Source organism: Gouania willdenowi, chromosome 16, assembly GCF_900634775.1.
Source record: "Gouania willdenowi chromosome 16, fGouWil2.1, whole genome shotgun sequence".
Lineage (NCBI taxonomy): Eukaryota > Metazoa > Chordata > Actinopteri > Blenniiformes > Gobiesocidae > Gouania > Gouania willdenowi.
The window spans coordinates 40,132,793-40,151,834 of NC_041059.1; the positions used below are offsets into that span (position 1 = coordinate 40,132,793).

At 38.1% G+C, this 19,042-nt stretch overlaps 1 long non-coding RNA gene across 1 annotated transcript in view; it reads right to left on the minus strand.

Annotated features, from left to right (window-relative positions):
* Positions 1–16,941, minus strand: part of LOC114478427 (uncharacterized) — a 33,793-nt gene extending 16,852 nt beyond the window's left edge. The window contains exon 1 of the long non-coding RNA XR_003675856.1: positions 16,868–16,941. This is a non-coding gene — a long non-coding RNA (uncharacterized LOC114478427). The remainder of the gene's footprint in view (positions 1–16,867) is intronic.
* Between the last annotated feature and the right edge of the window lie 2,101 nt (positions 16,942–19,042).

Here is a 19,042-nt window from a genome sequence, read left to right on the forward strand (position 1 = left end):
AGTATATAGATAGTATGCTACAAATAATATGTTGAGCAAACTTATAAGTATGCTTAAAGTATAACAAGTAAACTAGTATAAATCATAGTTCATAAAAGTATACTTTAATAAACTAAAATGTGGACAAAAAGTATATACTTAGTAGACTCTATATACTACTACTGTAGTATAGTACAATGGTAGTATATAGATGAGTGTCACATGAACAACGAGTAAATAAATAACCGTGTCACGGTTAGAGTGCGAATCGGGCCACATTTTCTCGTCCAAGTCCGACCCAACAGTAAAAAGCAGATTTTTTTTCTTAAAGAAATGACATAAGTACAGACCCTTTCCAAAAAATTAGAATATCATGGAAAAGTTCCACAATCCCATTCAAAATGTTAAACTTTCATAGATTATAGATTCAAGGTCCACAATTTAAACAATTTCAAGTATTCATTTGTTTATTTTTTTTTACATAATTTGGGATTCCAGCTCATAAAACCCACAAAAACAGGATTTCAAAAAATTTGAATACTGTGAAGAAATCACCATTTACTTCTTAGTTTTTGCAGAAAAAAGAGGAGAAGAAGGACTGGATTGTTGGTCCTCTTTTCTGATGAAAGTAAAGTGTGCGTTTCATTCGGGAATCAAGGTCCAAGGGTTTGGAGGAAGACGTGTGAGGAACAGAACAGAACATTGCACCCAAAATCATGAGTGACTGTGGATATTTCACACTGGACCTCAAACAGCTTGGGTTCTGTTTTTGAAATGTCTGTTTGTTTTAGTGGTAAGCACCGATTTTATTAACAACATTAGATAAACGCACAGGGAAACACAAATAAGACACACGCAAGAGGTTCATCGGATCTATTTATATTATCTATATATCAAAGATAAAGATAACCCATGTAATTGTGCAGTAAAATGAATGTTTCAAATATATATTCCTTCATAATTATCCTCTGCTCCATTCTCCTTGTCCCGCGACTCACAGCTCTCACTGTGCATTCTTCAGAGCTACATCAGCTGTGGCTGCTACTGCACTCACTTCAGACTGCGCGCAAACGTCACTATGTGACAGAACCCGACCACCAGTTCTAAATATTTGTCCGACCTCGACCCGTCCGGTGCCGTCGGGTCCCGTCAGGGTTCGGTCGGGTGTCCATCCTCTATTGACAAGATCAGCTGTGCTCCGCTAAACAAACAGCTTTTACACGCCACTGCGCTAGCTTGGCTGATGACTGCAGTTACACTAACCACCGTGGTGTCACTAAAGAGTCTGATTTATACATCCTGCCCTATGCTTCTTTAAGGAAAACAAGCATCATAAAAAAACTGAAATTATGATAAAAAATGACAATCATGAGGAAAGAAGGTGAAATTCACAAGATCTGCTAACTCACTCATCAAATATCTACTATTATACTGTACAGATTCACAATATTTACTGTTTTTCCTCAATGACAAAAGGCATAACTTGATGAAAACATTGTGAAATTTGACACACGGTCAAATTTTATAGTATGTCCCCCAAAGTAAATGGATTCAAAACAAGAGCAAAAACAGCATTAAAACATTGCAGGAAAGTACAGAAAAAGACGTGTGAAAAACACAGAAAATACTACAAAAATGAACAAAGCGACAACAATAATACACAAAATTACTCAGAAAAACAAATAAATAAAGAAAATTACAATAAAATTACACAAAAATACTAGAAAGATCACAAAAAATAACCCTGCAAACCCACAACACTAACAAACAAGCAAAACAACAACAGAAATAAACAAAAATTACTGCAAAAAACACAACATTATAGCACACAGACCATATGACTTCAAAAACATATTATAGATACAAAATATATTTTACAGGAAAAATACACAAAAGGATTACAGAAATGCACAAAATACCTCAAAACAAGTACGCCAACAACAAACATACACAGAATGATAGAAAAACACAAACTTTACATAAACACTCTTTGTTCTTTCCTGTATTAATGCTCAGATTTCTCATTATACTAAATGCTGACATGAATGTTGATCATGTGACCCTCCGATCAAACAAACACAATTTGTGGCCCCGCTGTGATAAAAGTTGCCTACTTCTGTTATAAATCAATCGAATCAGCCAGACATGGTCTAAAATACAGCAAAAATTAAAGCTGCGAGCGGTGTCTTAGGGTTCAAAGAAGTGGTAGCCCTTGGTTGCATATGCCAATGTTGGGGATCGGGTTAGGGTTATTGCATTTAAAATGTTTTAGCATTAGCATTAGCCAAGCAATAGCATTGACCTAGCAATAGCATTAGCTTTTCATTAGCTTACATCTAGCATTAACATTAAGGTAGCATTAGCATTAACCTAACATTAACATTAACCTTGCATTAGCATTGGGCTAACATTAGCATTAGCCCAGCATTAACAATAACCTGACATTAGCATTTACCTAGCAATAACATTAACCTAGCAATAGCATTAGCCTAGCATTGGCATTAACCTAGCATTAGCATTGGGATAACATTAGCATTAATCTACTATTAGCAATAACCTTGAATTAGCATTACCCTAGAAATTGCATTAACCTAGCATTAGCATGAACCTAGCATTAGCATGAACCTAGCATTAGCATGAACCTAGCATTAGCATTCACTGAGCATTAACATTAGCTAGCAATAGCTTAGCATTAGCATGAACCTAACAATGGCATTAACGTAGCAATAACCTAGCATTAGTCTAGCAATAGCAATTGTATTGCAATAAAACACAAAAAAACAGTTTAACCAGTAAAACCAATTAGAAGGCCTGTTTATCCAGTAGTATTAGTTAAAAACCCAGTATGACGAGAAAACCACTTTAAAATTTTGATGCAAATCCATTGAAAAATAGCTACATAGATACAGCATTTAGATGTGATGGCGAAGGATTTTCAGTGACATTATAGGCCCCTCCCACTGAGCAACCTGCTCCCATCTTATAAGATTCATCCAACACTATTTTGAAGTCAACATAACATATTGTCTTTCTGCTAGAGCTGTTAGTGTTGGACGCCACTAAAAGCGGCGCCCTCTGAGAATGTAAGGCATCATGGGTAATTTTGACATTGAGTCTTATTTAGGGATAGACAGTCATCATGTGTATCAAATATGAGGCTGTTTGAATTTTGTAAATTAGAGTTATAGCGAGTTTTCTATTATGGCGTGCTAAATGACGCCAGTCAAGAATGCAAGGCATGATGGGTAATCATCACATTGAACATTGTTTAGGGATGGACAACCATCATGTGTATCAAATATGAGGCAGTTTGAAGTTTATATATGACAGTTATAGTGGTTTTTATATTATGGCGGGCTAAATGGCGCCAGTCAAGAATGCAAAGCATGATGGGTAGTTTTCACATTGATTCTTGTTTAGGGCTGGACAGTCATCAAGGGTATCAAATATGAGGCATTTTGAACTTTGTATATTAGAGTTATATGCATTTTTCTATTATGGCGAGCCACAGTTAGGCAAGGCAAGGCAAGGCAAATTTATTTGTATAGCGCATTTCATACTCAAGGCAACTCAATGTGCTTTACATGATAAAACATTCAATTGTTTAAAATCAATAAGAACATTTAAATCAATAAGAACATTTAAAATCATCAGTAAAATCAATTAAAATCATCAGTAAAATCATTACATCAACAACATGACAAAAAATCTCTCTCTCAATCATATGCAGTAGAGAAAAAAAGTGCCTTTAACTTTGATTTAAAAATGTTCACATTGGATGCTGACTTCAGCTCCGCTGGCAGTTTGTTCCAATTCTTTGCAGCATAACAACTAAAAGCAGCATCACCATGTTTACTGTGAACTCTGGGCTCCACTATCTGACCTGTGTCCATAGATCTGAGAGACCTGCTGGGTTCATACCTGACTAACATGTCACTGATGTATTCTGGACCAAACCCATTCACAGATTTATACACCAGCAGCAGAACTTTAAAGTCTATTCTGAGGCTGACTGGGAGCCAGTGTAAAGACTTTAAAACTGGAGTAATGTGCTCTGACCTCTTTGTTCTGGTTAAGACCCGAGCTGCAGCGTTCTGAACCAGCTGTAGCTGTTTGATGCTCTTTTGGGGGATTCCTGTCAGAAGACCATTACAATAGTCCAGTCTGCTGGAGATAAAAGCATGGACCAGTTTCTCCTGATCTTTCTGAGCCATTAAACCTTTCACTCTGGAGATGTTCTTTAGGTGGTAGAAGGCTGTTTTTGTGATAGATTTGATCTGACTGCTGAATGTAAGATCTGAGTCAATCAGAACACCAAGGTTTTTGACTTGGTCTTTAGCTTTTAAAGATCGAGACTCAAGATAATTGCTGACAGCAGTCCTCTTTTCCTTGTTACCAAAGACAATCACCTCCGTCTTGTCATGGTTTAGTTGAAGGAAGTTTTCACTCATCCAGCAGTTTATTTTTTCTAAACAGTCACACAACACCTCAATGGGACCATGGTCATCTGGGTTCAGTGATAGATATAGTTGTGTGTCATCTGCATAGCTCTGATAATCAACCTTACAGTTCTGTAAAATTTGTCCTAAAGGAAGCATGTAAAGGTTAAACAGAAGGGGTCCAAGAACAGATCCCTGAGGAACCCCACAGGACATTGGTAATCTGTCAGATTCAAAGTTCCAATGCTTACAAAATAGCTTCGCTCCTCCAAGTATGACTTAAACCATTGCATTACTTTTCCATTTAGTCCAACCCATGTTTGCAATCTGTGCAACAAAATTGTATGATCTACAGTGTCAAATGCAGCACTTAGATCCAACAGAATGAGAAGAGATACTTTTCCTGAATCAGTGTTCAACCTTATGTCATTGATCACTTTGATAAGAGCAGTTTCAGTGCTGTGATGAGAACGAAAACCTGACTGAAATTTATCAAATATTTTGTTGAATGTTAAGAATTGACTCACTTGGTTGAAGACCACCTTCTCAATGATCTTGGCCATGAATGGAAGGTTGCTGATTGGTCTATAGTTAGCCAGTATAGAGGCATCCAGTGTTCTCTTTTTTAACAGCGGTTTCACAGCAGCTACTTTCAGGGATTTTGGTACGGTGCCTGATTGGAATGAGCAGTTAATTATCTGACACAAATCAGTGACAATTGACTTTACAACAGTTTTAAAGAAGTTTGAGGGTATTGTGTCAAGGCAACACGTTGATGGATTCAGCTGCTGAACAGTCTCCTCTATTGTTTTTGGGTTCACTGTAATAAACTCTAACATTGTAGTTGACTCATCCCTCAGTGGTTGAAGCTGTTCAAGCTTTTTGTGATTTTGCTGGTTTGTTCTGATGTTTGACCTTATTGATTGTATTTTTTCATTGAAATATACAGCAAATTCATTGCATTTTCCAGCTGACAGTAATTCAGGGGCTATCTGATCTGGGGGGGGTTGTGAGCTTTTCAATTACAGAAAACAACGTGCGAGAGTTGTTGACATTTTTGGCAATAATTTCAGAAAAGTATTGCTGCCTTGCTTTGAACAAGCCATCATTGAATTTTCGCAGACTTATTTTGTACAGTTCTAGATGAATTTGGAGTTTTGTTGATCTCCATTTACGCTCAGCTCTTCTACAGTCAGATTTCAAATTCTGCATTATCTCAGTCCTCCTCCAAGGTGTTTTCTGTGTGTTTGGTTTTCTCTTAGTTTTGATTGGAGCCACCACATCTATGACATTACAGACATTTCTATTATACTCATCCAGAAGATCATCAACTGTCTCAGCACTCAATGTTGGTGTCATTGCTATGGCTTCCATAAACTGTGCACTTGTGTTCTCATTTATGTACCTTTTCTTTAAACACACATAACTAGGGTGAACAGATGTTACAGTCTCTAGGTCAAAAAAGACACAGAAATGATCAGATAGAGCTAAGTCTCTTACATCAACAGCAGAAATATCAACACCTTTAGAGATAACCAGATCCAAAGTGTGACCTTGAGTGTGTGTCGGACCAGTCACATGTTGTGTAAGACCAAAAGTATCCATTAAAGCATACAGTTCTTTGGCAGTATTGTCCATGTTATTGTCTACATGAATATTTAAGTCACCTGTTATTATTAAAAAGTTGTATTCAGTGCATACAACTGACAGCAGTTCAGCAAACTCATCCATGAATTCTCCAGAATATTTTGGGGGTCTATAAACGACTAAAAACAGAACTCTTGAATCACCCTTCAGTAAGAATGACATATATTCAAAGGAGATAAAATCACCAAATGTTATTTCTTTGCACTGAAATATTGATTTAAAAATGGCAGCAACTCCACCACCTTTCCTGCAAGTACGACACTTATTTAAATAAATAAAGTCTTGTGGTGAACTTTCATTGAGAATAGTATTATTGATACCATCATTCAACCATGTTTCATTGAGAAATAAAAAGTCCAAGTGATGTGTCAAAATAAAATCATTAATTATTAGTGACTTGTTAACAAGAGATCTAACATTAAGAAGAGCTAATTTTAAAGACTTTACTGGAGACACTGGTGGACTTTTTGGATGACATGTTATAGGAGTCAAATTTTTATCTCTATAAAGCTTTTTGCTTTTCTTTAATTTCACAATTTTACCTGTGTTACCTGTCACCACAGGAATTAAAGAAGCTGCATTAACTCCATAGGGCCCTGACTTTTTCTGGTTGTTCCTAAAAATAGAGCTATTGCAGTCTGGACCCAGCACACATCAGGCCTGTGTCGCTCTAAGTTGAACACAGCTGGCCTGAGGAGAAGAGTGATCCTGAGCCTGGTATCGTCGAGGAGGGATGGGTGGTGCAGATTGACCATGGTGGGGTAAAGGGTGGGGTGTTAGTCTTGTGCCAGCCAGAACCAGCTCGTTCATCTGGGCAGTTAAATCCAAGAAGGCAGGGGTAGGAGAGAAGCTGGATGAGGTGGAAGTAGGTGAATTTTGGGGTGAAGCAGGTGGGTCCTGAGATGCGGGGGTTGGGTTGACCTCTTCATTTTGGCGATTTTTATTTCTTGCTGGAAGCTCATTGACTCCATGTTCTTTCCTTGTTGTTTTGTTCTCCGATGGTACATGTTGTCCTCTGTCTTTATCAGAACTGATAGCAGTGTGACTGGTGAAGTAAAACAAGTTGGATGTGAAGAGTTTTACTCCAGCCTTGTTTAGACACAGTCCATCTGCTCTAAAAAGATGACGACGTTCCCAAAAAATAGGAAAATTTTCTATAAAATTTAGTGAAAGGGCAGCACAAGCCGAAGACAGAAATTTATTCAAAGAGTAAATCCTTGAGAATTTCAGATCTCCTTTGCGGACTGGAGGTATCGGGCCACTGATGAACACTTTAGGCTGTAAACAGCTCACAGTTTTTAGCAGATGGGTGAAATCCTGCTTTAACACCTTACCGTAAATGGCGCCAGTAGAAAACGCAAGGCATGATGGGAAATAGTTCAAGGCAGTCATGAATAGGCTTGGGCATTAGCTTAGCTTCTAGCTAAAGCCAGGAGTCTGTGATGACAGAATTAGCTTAGCAGCTAACTGCAGTGCTGGCTGGTTCTCACTGGATTACAACCAGCTGATGATTTTCCCGCCCTATGTGTATTATTGGCGGGAAATTGTGTGTATTTTCCCGCAAATGTGTGTAACTTGCAATGTCTCCTGCAGCCTGTGGGGGCGCTGTTAGACACACCATGGCTCAGGTGGTAGTGGGTCGTCTTCTGATCGAGAGGTTGGGGGTTCGATCCCAGTACCTGACTATGTGTCGAAGTGTCCTTGAGCAAGACACTGAACCCTAAGTTGCTCCCAGTGGTCGACTAGTGCCTTGCATGTCAGTCCTGTCCCACTGGTGTGTGAATGTGAGAGTGATTGGGTGAATGAGCTGATATGTAAAGCACTTTGAGACTGTTTCAGTGGTGATAAAGCTCTATATAAATCAAGTCCATTTACCATTTAGCAATAATTATAACATTTTAAAGTTTTAGGTTTACGAGACCATCAAAATTAGTTCCTTAACCCGAATGGTCTCGTAATGCTGGTGAGTACACACACACACACACACACACACACAGACACATACACAGTATTATATTATTGTTATTGCTATTCTTATATTATTCTTTTTTTGTATTATTCTTTTATCTTATAGTTACTCATTGTATTATTATTATTGCTATTTCCTTATTATTTTATGTTATTGTTTTTATTGTATTATAGTTACTGGATTTTCATTATATTATTTTGTTATTGTTATTGTATAATTTTACTATTGTATTGAAGTTATTGCTTTTCTTATAATTACCATCATAATTATTTAATATTGTTTCTTATTAATATTGTTTTTTAGTAAATTATTATTTTTTATTGCAATTATTACCATTAATATCATTACAACATTACTTTTATTACTATTACTACTTTCACTTTTAATATTATATCCCACACACACACACACACAGTATTTATAATAAAAAATATACTAAATGAGTAAAATAAAACTAAAAACTAAACAATATTTATACAAAAAGTACACAAAATGACAACAGAAATGCATAAAAATATACAAAAAGCCTCGGAAAACACACAAAATGACTCCAAAATACATACATTACAGAAAATTACACCAAACAACAACAAACATATGAAAATTACTCAAAATACACAAAAAGATTCCAGAATCACACTGCAATGGCAACAAAAAAATTTAATTATACAAAAAATGCACAAAAACACAACAGAAAGATACAAAAATACGGTGGGGGGATGCGCTGGGTGCTCGGCAGCTTGGGGCTTCCTCGGATGTGTGTATGGGGGGCGGTGGCTGCTTCTCGGCCTGGGATCTTGGGGGCATCTGGGGGGTTGCCTGGGGCTCCCTGGCCTCCGCTCTTTCTGCTGGCCTGGCTGCATCTGCGGGCCCAGGGCAGTTCCTGTGCTTGCAGTAGCGGTTTTTTTTTTTTTTTTTTTTTTTGCACATACACTGGTCTACGATGCACTGGAACGCCTTGGGATGTGGGATAAAACTCATACTGGGCTTAACCTTAGACACGTTAATCCCAAATACCTGCTTTAGGTACTACCATTCACTCATTCCCCCTGTTCACAGCCTCCACCATTATAGCTAAGCTTCACACTTGTCACTATACTGGCTGGATTACACAACAAAACAACATCTCACCCTCACTGCAAAACATTCTATTCTTCTTCACCTTTTCTATTTCCTGCCTTGAGTCTCTTCTCCCAATCCCTTTCCCCTCCCCTTCCCCCTCCCCCTCCACTTAGGTGTAACACTGCTCTCCCTTTTTATATCCTCCCTATAATAAAAGATTTCTTACCCTTCCTTAGGGAGGGCTGGTGATGGTCACAATTAAGCAATAAAATAAATCAATGTATTTTATTGCAATAACAAAATATGCATTGCTGTCTCATAATGATTGCACTTCCTGTAGTGTTGACCTTTGACAGCATGTGCTGACAAGTAAAAAAAAAAAAAAAAAGAAAATCTTTGAAGGGAGTTGAAAGTCCATGTTGCCCAGCAACAGCCCCAAAACATCAATGCTCTAGAGGAGATCTGCATGGAGGAATGGACCATTGCCACCAAAGGGTACATTACAAAGTATTGAGATTAACTTTTGTTATTGACCAAATACTTATTTTCCACCATAATTTGCAAATAAATTAATTAAAAATGTGATTTTTTTTTCTCATTTTGTCTCTCATAGTTGAGGTTTACCGATAATGAAAATTACAGGCCTCTCTCATTTTTTTAAGTGGGAAAACTTGCACAATTGGTGGCTGACTAAATACGTTTTGCCCCAATGTGTGTGTGTGTATATACTCTATATATATATATATATATATATATATAATTAAAAACACCACACATGTACACAAACTAGTAATATACTTTGGCAGAGATGGTAATGACAGCGGTGGAGTAGCAAGATTACATACCAATTAATGTGCAAAATTGTGATTAGTGACTAATTGATAGGGAGTGGCATTGGTAACTGTCTTACTCAGTGATGTGCAGTCAGGGTATTCAAGGTGGGCAGTGCTTACCCAAGGGTGAACTGATATTTTGATTATTTGTTTTAATTATAATATAATTATGCTTTTTTCTTTTTCAATTTCCGATAGCCTACAGCACCTATAAGTTTGAAAGTGTCAGCATTTTGTGCTTTTCATAGCCCAAATGACTAAACATCACTATTTCCTGGTACAGCAGAGACACTGCACAGTCTCACTCTGCCGTAAAAAAGAGGTGGCCACGCCCCCTCCCAAAAGCACTTTGCTGCTCTGCCACTGTTACCATAGCATGTTTTTATGTGTTTGCGCATGCACAGTCAGTTCCCCAACTCTAGGAGTGGTGGCCTAGTGGTTAAGGACGCTGGGCTTGTAATCGGAGGGTTGCCTCACCTGGGCCGTCACTGTGGGATGTTGAGCAAGTCCCTTAACCCCGAACTGCTCCCCAGGCGCTGCAAAATGGCTGCCCACTGCTCCTCAGGGATGGGTTAAATGCAGAGGACAAATTCCATTAATGTAATAACATTACATGGCCAATTAAAGGCGAAAGCCCCGATTTAATCTTTTTAAGATGAAAACCATTTATGTAAAAAGGCAGCTCTCTCCGCTGACTTTGGACGTAACTGTGCTATGCTAAATTCTATACATGAGTTCGCTGTGCATTAGTGAATTGATCCAGCTTAGCCGCTGCTACGTTCTCTAGCTAGTGGTTCGGGATAACACTACAGTCAGGATGACAGCGCTAGAGACGATAGAGAAACTTTTTTTTGAGGAAAAATGACAGCTTTTAAAAGATGGAGACCAACACCTGAGCTACCTGACCTTCAGCAAAGGTAAGGTCAGAACATTGTTGGTATTTTCTACAGTGAATGGAACAAAAGGAAGGATTGACTTTGTGGATGCTCCTCACTGAGGCTGTTCTGAGTTGTTGTTGTTGACCTGCTGGGTTCATACCTGACTAACATCTCACTGATGTATTCTGGACCAAACCCATTCACACATTTATAACCAGCAGCAGAACTTTACAGTCTCCTCTGAGGCTGACTGGGAGCCAGTGTAAAGACTTTAAAACTGGACTAATGTGCTCTGACCTCTTTGTTCTGGTTCAGACCTGAGCTGCAGCGTTCTGAACCAGCTGTAGATGTTTGATGCTATTTTGGGGGATTCCTGTCAGAAGACCAATACAATATTCTTCAGGTGGTAGAAGATGTTTTTGTGATAGATTTGATCTGATTGCTGAATGTAAGATCTGAGTCAATCAGAAGAAGGTTTTTGACTTGGTCTTTATCTTTTAAAGATCCAGACTCAGATACTTGCTGACAGCTGTCCTCTTTTCCTTGTTACCAAAGACAATCACCTCCATCTTGTCATGGTTTAGTTGAAGGAAGTTTTCACTCATCCAGCAGTTTACTTTTTCTAAGCAGTCACACAACACCTCAATGGGACCATAGTTATCTGGGTTCAGTGATAGATATAGTTGTGTGTCATCTGCGTAGCTCTGATAATCAACCTTACAGTTGTCTAAAATGTGTCCTAAAGGAAGCATGTAAAGACTAAACAGAAGAGGTCCAAGAACAGAGCCCTGAGGAACCCCACAGGACATTGGTAATCTGTCAGATTCAAAGTTTACAATGTTTACAAAATAACTTTGATCCTCCAAGTAGAACTTAAACCATTACTTTAACATTTAGTCCAACCCATGTTTACAATCTGTGCAACAAAATTGTATGATCTACAGTGTCAAATGCAGACTTAGATTCAATAGAATGAGAACAGATACTTTTCCTGAATCAGTGTTCAACCTTATGTCATTGATCACTTTGATCAGATCAGTTTCTGTGCTGTGATGAGAACCAAAACCTGACTGAAATTTATCAAATATTTTGTTGAATGTTAAGAATTGACTCAATTGGTTGAAGACCACCTTCTCAATGATCTTGGCCATGAATGGAAGGTTCTGATTGGTCTATAGTTAGCCAGTATAGAGACATCCAGTGTTCTCTTTTTAACAGAGGTTTAACAGCAGCTACTTTCAGGGATTTTGGTACGGTGCCTGATTGGAATGATCAGTTAATTATCTGATACTAATCAGTGATAATTGACTTTACAACAGTTTTAAAGAAGTTTGAGGGTTTTGTGTCAAGGCAACACGTTGATGGATTCAGCTGCTGAACAGTTTCCTCTAATGTTTTTGGGTTCACTGTAATAAACTAATATTGTAGTTGACTCCTCCCTCAGTGGTTGAAGCTGTTTGTTCTGACGTTTGACCTTATTGATTGTATTTTTTCATTGAAATATACAGCAAATTCATTGCATTTTCCATTTGACAGTAATTCAGGGGCTATCTGATCTGGGGGGAGTTGTGAGCTTTTCAATTATAGAAAACAATGTCATAATGTACAGAAAAATGAGATTTGTTGACATTTTTGGCAATAATTTCAGAAAAGTATTGCTGCCTCGCTTTGAACAAGCTATCATTGAATTTACGCAGACTTATTTTGTATAGTTCTAGATGAATTTGGAGTTTTGTTGATCTCCATTTATTCTCAGCTCTTCTACAGTCAGATTTCAAATTCTGCATTATCTCAGTCCTCCTCCAAGGTGTTTTCTGTGTGTTTGGTTTTCTCTTAGTTTTGATTGGAGCCACCACATCTATGACATTACAGACTTTTGTATTACATTCATCCAAAAGATCATCAACTGTCTCACCACTCAGTGTTGGTGTCATTGCTATGGCTTCCATAAACTGTGAATGTGTTGTCATTTATGTACCTTTTCTTTAAACACAGAGAAGTAAAATGAAAGAAAGAAAGAAAGAAAGAAAGAAAGAAAGAAAGAAAGAAAGAAAGAAAGAATAATAATAATCCAACCCAATAACAATGTTTCCCCCTTTTTGAGTACCATGAACTAAACATTTTCTGAAAGTGCGGGGGCATGCCTACGACATGACAAGGGTCCCTGGTCACTGACGGGTATATGGCATTCGCATAGGCTCTGCCCCTTCCCTCGTAGTGTGGCCACTACAAGAACAAGAGGCACTTCGCTAGCTCGTGGTGCTCAGGCCTAATAATAATAATCTCAAAATATGGTTCTATTGTACATAAGGCTTAATGTGTGTCTCTGTACCCTGATCATCCAACAGGCTGTTAATGTGCAACAGATAAATATGACTCAGTGTAAAACGCTTTGGTATTAAAGCGATCAATGAAAGTTTAGTTTGTTTACGTCAATCATACACACGTTTATGGGCTTACGTACCTTTTGTACATGAGGCCCCAGATCACTAGACATGTTCGTCAGACCATCACACAAAACAAAATGCAGGAAATGCTGAGGCCAGCAACATTATCGTGGTGGGAGCTGCTTGGACCATTGCTCTCTGTGGTGAGTCCTGTGTACCTGGCTGTGTGTGTGGTGCTTTCAGGGACTGTTGGAGAGAGAGAGAGAGAGAGAGAGACGACACATACCGGCGCTGCTCAGACCCTAAACATGTCCAACTTTAGAGAACTTTCAGTGTCACATTGTGGGCTGTCTGACCTCAAACAGCCTCAGGAGAAACGTTGCATCTTCTACACTGTAGATATGAACAATCATACATCCATCATCTCCTGAGGCTGCTACAGTAAGGTTTGATTGTAAGATTGGATTGATTTGAAAGACTACTAGGATTTGATTTTATGTTTAGGATGTGGAGATTTTCAAGTGAAAGATCATTTATTTATTATTACAGTAGCATTAGGCAACATCAATTGGCATATTATGTATGGCCTTTTAACAAAGGTTAACATTAAATAAGTATATACATGAATATTGCACTTTACATTATGTATATACTGTATTCCCTAGGTTAAAAATGTTTGTAGAGATTTCTGTTTATTCTAGTTGTTCCCAAGCTGGGGTACATGTACCCTTAGGACAGAGGTCTGCGACCTGTGGCTCTTTGACTCTTTTGCAATGGCTCCTTCTAGTACATATTAAAATAATGAATTGTTATTTCTTACAGAGGGTATTAATGATAAATGATATTGACACCAAAGAAAATCATGATATACAGTGGGTTGTAGAAGTATCCGCACCCCTTTAACTTTTCAACATTTTGCCTAGTTATGGACCACAAACATGTATATTTTTAGTTGAAATTTTACGTGAAAGACACACGCTAAGTGACACACAATCGTGAAGTGAAATGTATACATGATTTAGATTTTTTTTTTCTTTTAATAAAAAAATGAAAAGTGGGATGTGCAAAAGTATCTACCCCCCTTTCCTCTTAGTGCAACCAATTGCTTTGGGAAGTTGGATGATGATTGTGACATAATGACTAAATAGAGTCCACCTGTGTTCAAATACAGCTATATGTGATGGTCTCAGAGGTCTGTTAAGAGAATATCGGGGAGCAGACAGCATCATGAAGTCCAAGGAACACACCAGACAGTTGTGGATAAAGTTGTGGTGAAGTATAAAGCTTGGTTAGGCTACAAAAATATTTCCAAAGCTTTGAACATCTCTCAAAGTACAGTTAAATACACTATCCACAAATGGAAAGAGTATGGCATCACTGCAAACCTACCAAGACACGTCCGTTCTCCTAAACTTACCGACCAAACAAGGAGAGCACTGACCAGAGCTGTATCCAAAAAACCTATGATGACCCTGGTTGAACTGCAGAGTAACAGCTCAGGTGGGGGAACCTGTCCACAGGTCAACTATTAGTCGTACGCTGCACAAATCTGGCCTCTATGGAAGAGTGGCTCGAAGAAAGCCATTTTTAAAAGAAAACCATAAGAAGTCTCGTTTGCTGTTTGCCAGAAGCCACATGGGGGATACAGCAAACGTGGAAGAAGGTGCTTTGGTCAGATTGGTCAGACTTTTTGGCCTAAATGAAAAACGCTATGTTTGGCGTATAAGTAACACTGCACATCACCTTGAAAACACCATCCCCACTGTCAAACATGGTGGTGCTAGCATCATGCTCTGGGTTTTGCTTTTCTTCAGCAGGGACAGGGAAGATGGATGGGGCCAAACGAAAACCTGTTGGAGTCTGCATGAGACTTGAAACGGGGTTCACCTTCCAGAAAGACAACAACCCTCAACATAAAACCAGGGCAACAATGGAATGGTTGAAACAAAAAAGATCCATGTGTTTGAAAGGCCAAATCAAACTGCAGACCTAAATCCAATAGAGAATCTGCCGAAAGATCTGAAAGCTGCCATTCACTCGAGCTGTTTTGCAAAGAAGAATGGGAAAGAATTCCACTCTCAAGATGTGCAGGACTGGCAGAGACATACCCCAAAAGACTTGCAGCTGTAATTGCAGCAAAGGTGGTTCCACAAAGTATTCACTCGGGGGGGGGGGGGGGGATACTTTTGCACACCAGATTTTTCAGTTTTTATTTATAAATAAAGTTCAAAATCATGTATAAATTTCATTTGACTTCACGATTGTAGTTTGTCTTTCACATAAAATTTCAATTAAATATGTTTATTTTTGTGGTCCATAGTGTGGCAAAATGTCAAAAAGTTTAAGGGGTACTTACGCATTCCACTGTAACAATTTGTCAATCTAAAAAAGTCTTTCATATATATATATATATATATATATATATATATATATATATATATATATATATATATATATATATATATATATATATAAATACACTTTCATATATATATTTATTTCCTGGACGGCTTGCCATATGTTTTTCTTCATATATATATATATATTCATTTTTTTTGAAGACTAAATTTTGCTGCCACCAAGTCTTAAAACAATGGCCAGTGTCCCCATGATTCTAATCATTCTATCTTTACCTTTTATTAACCTTTGTACACGTTTGCTTTGTGTGTGTGTGTGTGTGTGTGTGTGTGTGTGTGTGTGTGTGTGTGTGTGTGTGTGTGTGTGTGTGTGTGTGTTAGTTATACCCCCGTCACTCCAAAAATAAAAATTATCAGCTTCCCCTAAATTGTTGCAAAAATATGTCACACATAATACTCAATAAATAACGTAAATATCTAAAACAGATAAAATACAGTTTTATCAACCTTAGGGTCAGGACCCCATGTGCGGTCTCCTGAAATTTAAAATGGGGTCACCTATAATGTCTAGTAATTGTTTAAAAAAAAAAAAATAATTGTATTTTCAAATACACATCACACACAATAAGTATTAAAATAACTGTATCCTATACTTAAACTTCCTCAAATATAAATCTAGATTAAAAAAAATGCAGTATAAAAATACCTAAGGTGTCACTTTGTCACTAATCCTGGCCACTCTGTATCTGTAACGCACTTCAATAAACGTGATCAAAAACTAATTCTAGCAAAAAATGTTTCCGGTGTCGCCGGACATTTGTGATATCAAAATAGGGTCATGACTCGAAAAAGGTTTAGAACTTCTGGCTTATCGTGAAAATAAAAGAAAGCTTATATAATAATCCAAGAATACAAGTAGAGTTTACGGGCAAAACAAAAAAAGTGTACAAAACTTACAGTAGGGGCACAACAAGCCCCTGGTCCCACCCACTCATAGCTCCCCTAGCGGCCCACATTTATGGTATTTACAGAAAAAATGATGGTTCCAGATACAGTGGAGAATTCCACCCAGAATTGGTCAAAAATCCACCAAAATGTTTCCTGAATCACCTTCTTCGGAGACTTTTTCTGCATGTTGTTAAGTTTCTCACAACAATTTAAAAAAAAAAAGTATGATTAAATATAGAGAAGAAAATATCGTCCAGATAAATGTAAGAGGAAAAAGTAAAATGTTTTCTACCAGTTTCTGTCTGCAAGCAGTTTTCCTCTTATGTTGAAATCCCAGTTTAATAATAAAGTTTAAAGCATGAACTTACAGCAGCTGATAATAGTGTGAGGGTAGATGTTCCAGATGCTCAGTGTGAGAATGTCAGCTGTTCTCTGTGAGCTGGAAGCTCTCTGTAATGGTTCTTTAGGTGACTGGAGATTTAAATATTAAATATACAAATGTGTCTCAGTGATCTCATGTAAAACAGCAAACTCAGTGTGAAAAGGTGTGGTGATCTTTACATAAAGGACAACATGTATAAACCAGCCATGTTTAATACAACTCTACATCAGGGATGGGCAACTTTTATCACAGCAGGGCAACAAAATCGTGTTGTATCTGATCTGAGGGTCACATGATGATTTCTTTCATCTCCGTAACATTGCTAAAATCAGATCTATCCTGTCTCAGGGCATGCTCGGTTGGAGAGAGGTTGGAGAGGGCGTTAAGAGAGAGGTCATTTAGGTTAGAGAGGGACCGGAGAGGGTCCCATTCCTCTCTCTAACACTCCCTCTATGTCTGCTTCTTTCCTTGTGTGTTTGCTCCTGTACTCCTTCTGGCTTTTGTCTTGCAGGTCCGTGGGATCCTCAGTGTGGAGTTACAGAGTCTCAACAACTCTGTCTCCACCCTTTCCTCTGCACACACCCAACACAGCATAACGTGGATGGCTGTTCATCATAGGAATGGGATCCACACAAGGTTCCTGCTGCTTAACAGAAGGTTTTCCTTGCCGCCATGATGAATTCATGTTGGGTGTGGGATACATATGTATGTGTATATACGTATATATGCATATGTGTGTATCCATAAAATGAAGAGTCCGTCCTTAAGACTGCTCTACTGTAAAGAGTCTTGAGATACCATTGGTTATGATTTGGCGCTATACAAATAAAGATTGATTGATTGATTGATTGATTGATTGATTGATTGATTGATTGATTGATGATCAACATTAATGTCAGCATTATAATAAAGACCAATCTGAGCATTAACACAGTGAACAACAAAGGTTTTAGTTGGTTTTTGTTGTCGTTTTTGTATATTTTCATCTTTTTTTTTCTGTGCTCTAGTGTTTTCTTTGTATGTTATTGTAGTTGTGTTCATTTCTTGTTCATTTCCAATTCAATTCAACTTTATTTATAAAGCGCAAAATACAACAAAGTCATTTCATGGCGCTGAAGAAAATATAAAGTCCATAGTAAGAAACAAAAAACCCAACAAGATCCACATGAACAAGCATTTAGCGACAGTGGGAAGAAAAAACTCCCTCTTTTTATAGGAAGAAATCTTCATTAGAACCAGGTTCAGAGGTGGAGAACATCCACTTCTACTGGTTGGTTTAGTGAACAGAAGGACAAACAGAATAGGATAGAAGGATAGACCATCAGAGTGTTCCAGACGAGTTGAGCCGTGAACCATTGAGTGTTTCTGGAGTCATTTTTGTCACTTCGTTTTTTACTGTATGTATTTTGTCAATCTGAGTTATTTTGTATTTTTACTGGAGATTTAAATATACAAATGTGTCACAGCAATATCATGTAAAACAGTGTAACGAACAGGACGTTCATTACGTGCACTTGCACTTTATACACACAGCACTTTTATATTCACTAGCACTTTTATGCACAATGCACTTGAAACACGCTAATTTGCACATAAAAAAGTATTGCACACGTTGGTTAGTTTTAAATTGTTTATTGAAAGGATTTGTTGTTGATGCCCGTGGGTCCAGTCGGGATGCGTCGCCTCCGGTAATGGTGGCCGGTCCTGCGGAGGCAACGGGATGTTTAGTATTGGGATTGTGCAATATTATGTGCCATGTTAAGAATTAGTTGATGCTTTAGGTGTTGCGTGCATGCGGTGAATGTTTGGGGGGGTGAATGTGTATCTGTGTGGGTACAAGCTACTTACGTTTCCTCTTGTGTCCAGGGTGGCGGTGTCTGGCCAAAAGATTCCCCAGGGAAACAGACGCCGCTGAAAAGCATTCCGGGCTGGACCAAGGGGCGAAATAGCTTGGGGGTGGCTGAGTAGGTTTTAACCGGTTTTAGGATGTAGTTTGATTCAGTTAGGTGATGTTGATTGGGAGTTTATTGTAGTGGGGTTTTTCTTTGTTTATATTATGGCTATGGGTTTTATTGGAGGATTTGAATGTGGTTTTAGAAGCTAATGTTATTTTCTACACCTGCTTAGCTTTTATGGTTTTATCCAGTTTAGTGGGAGGGTA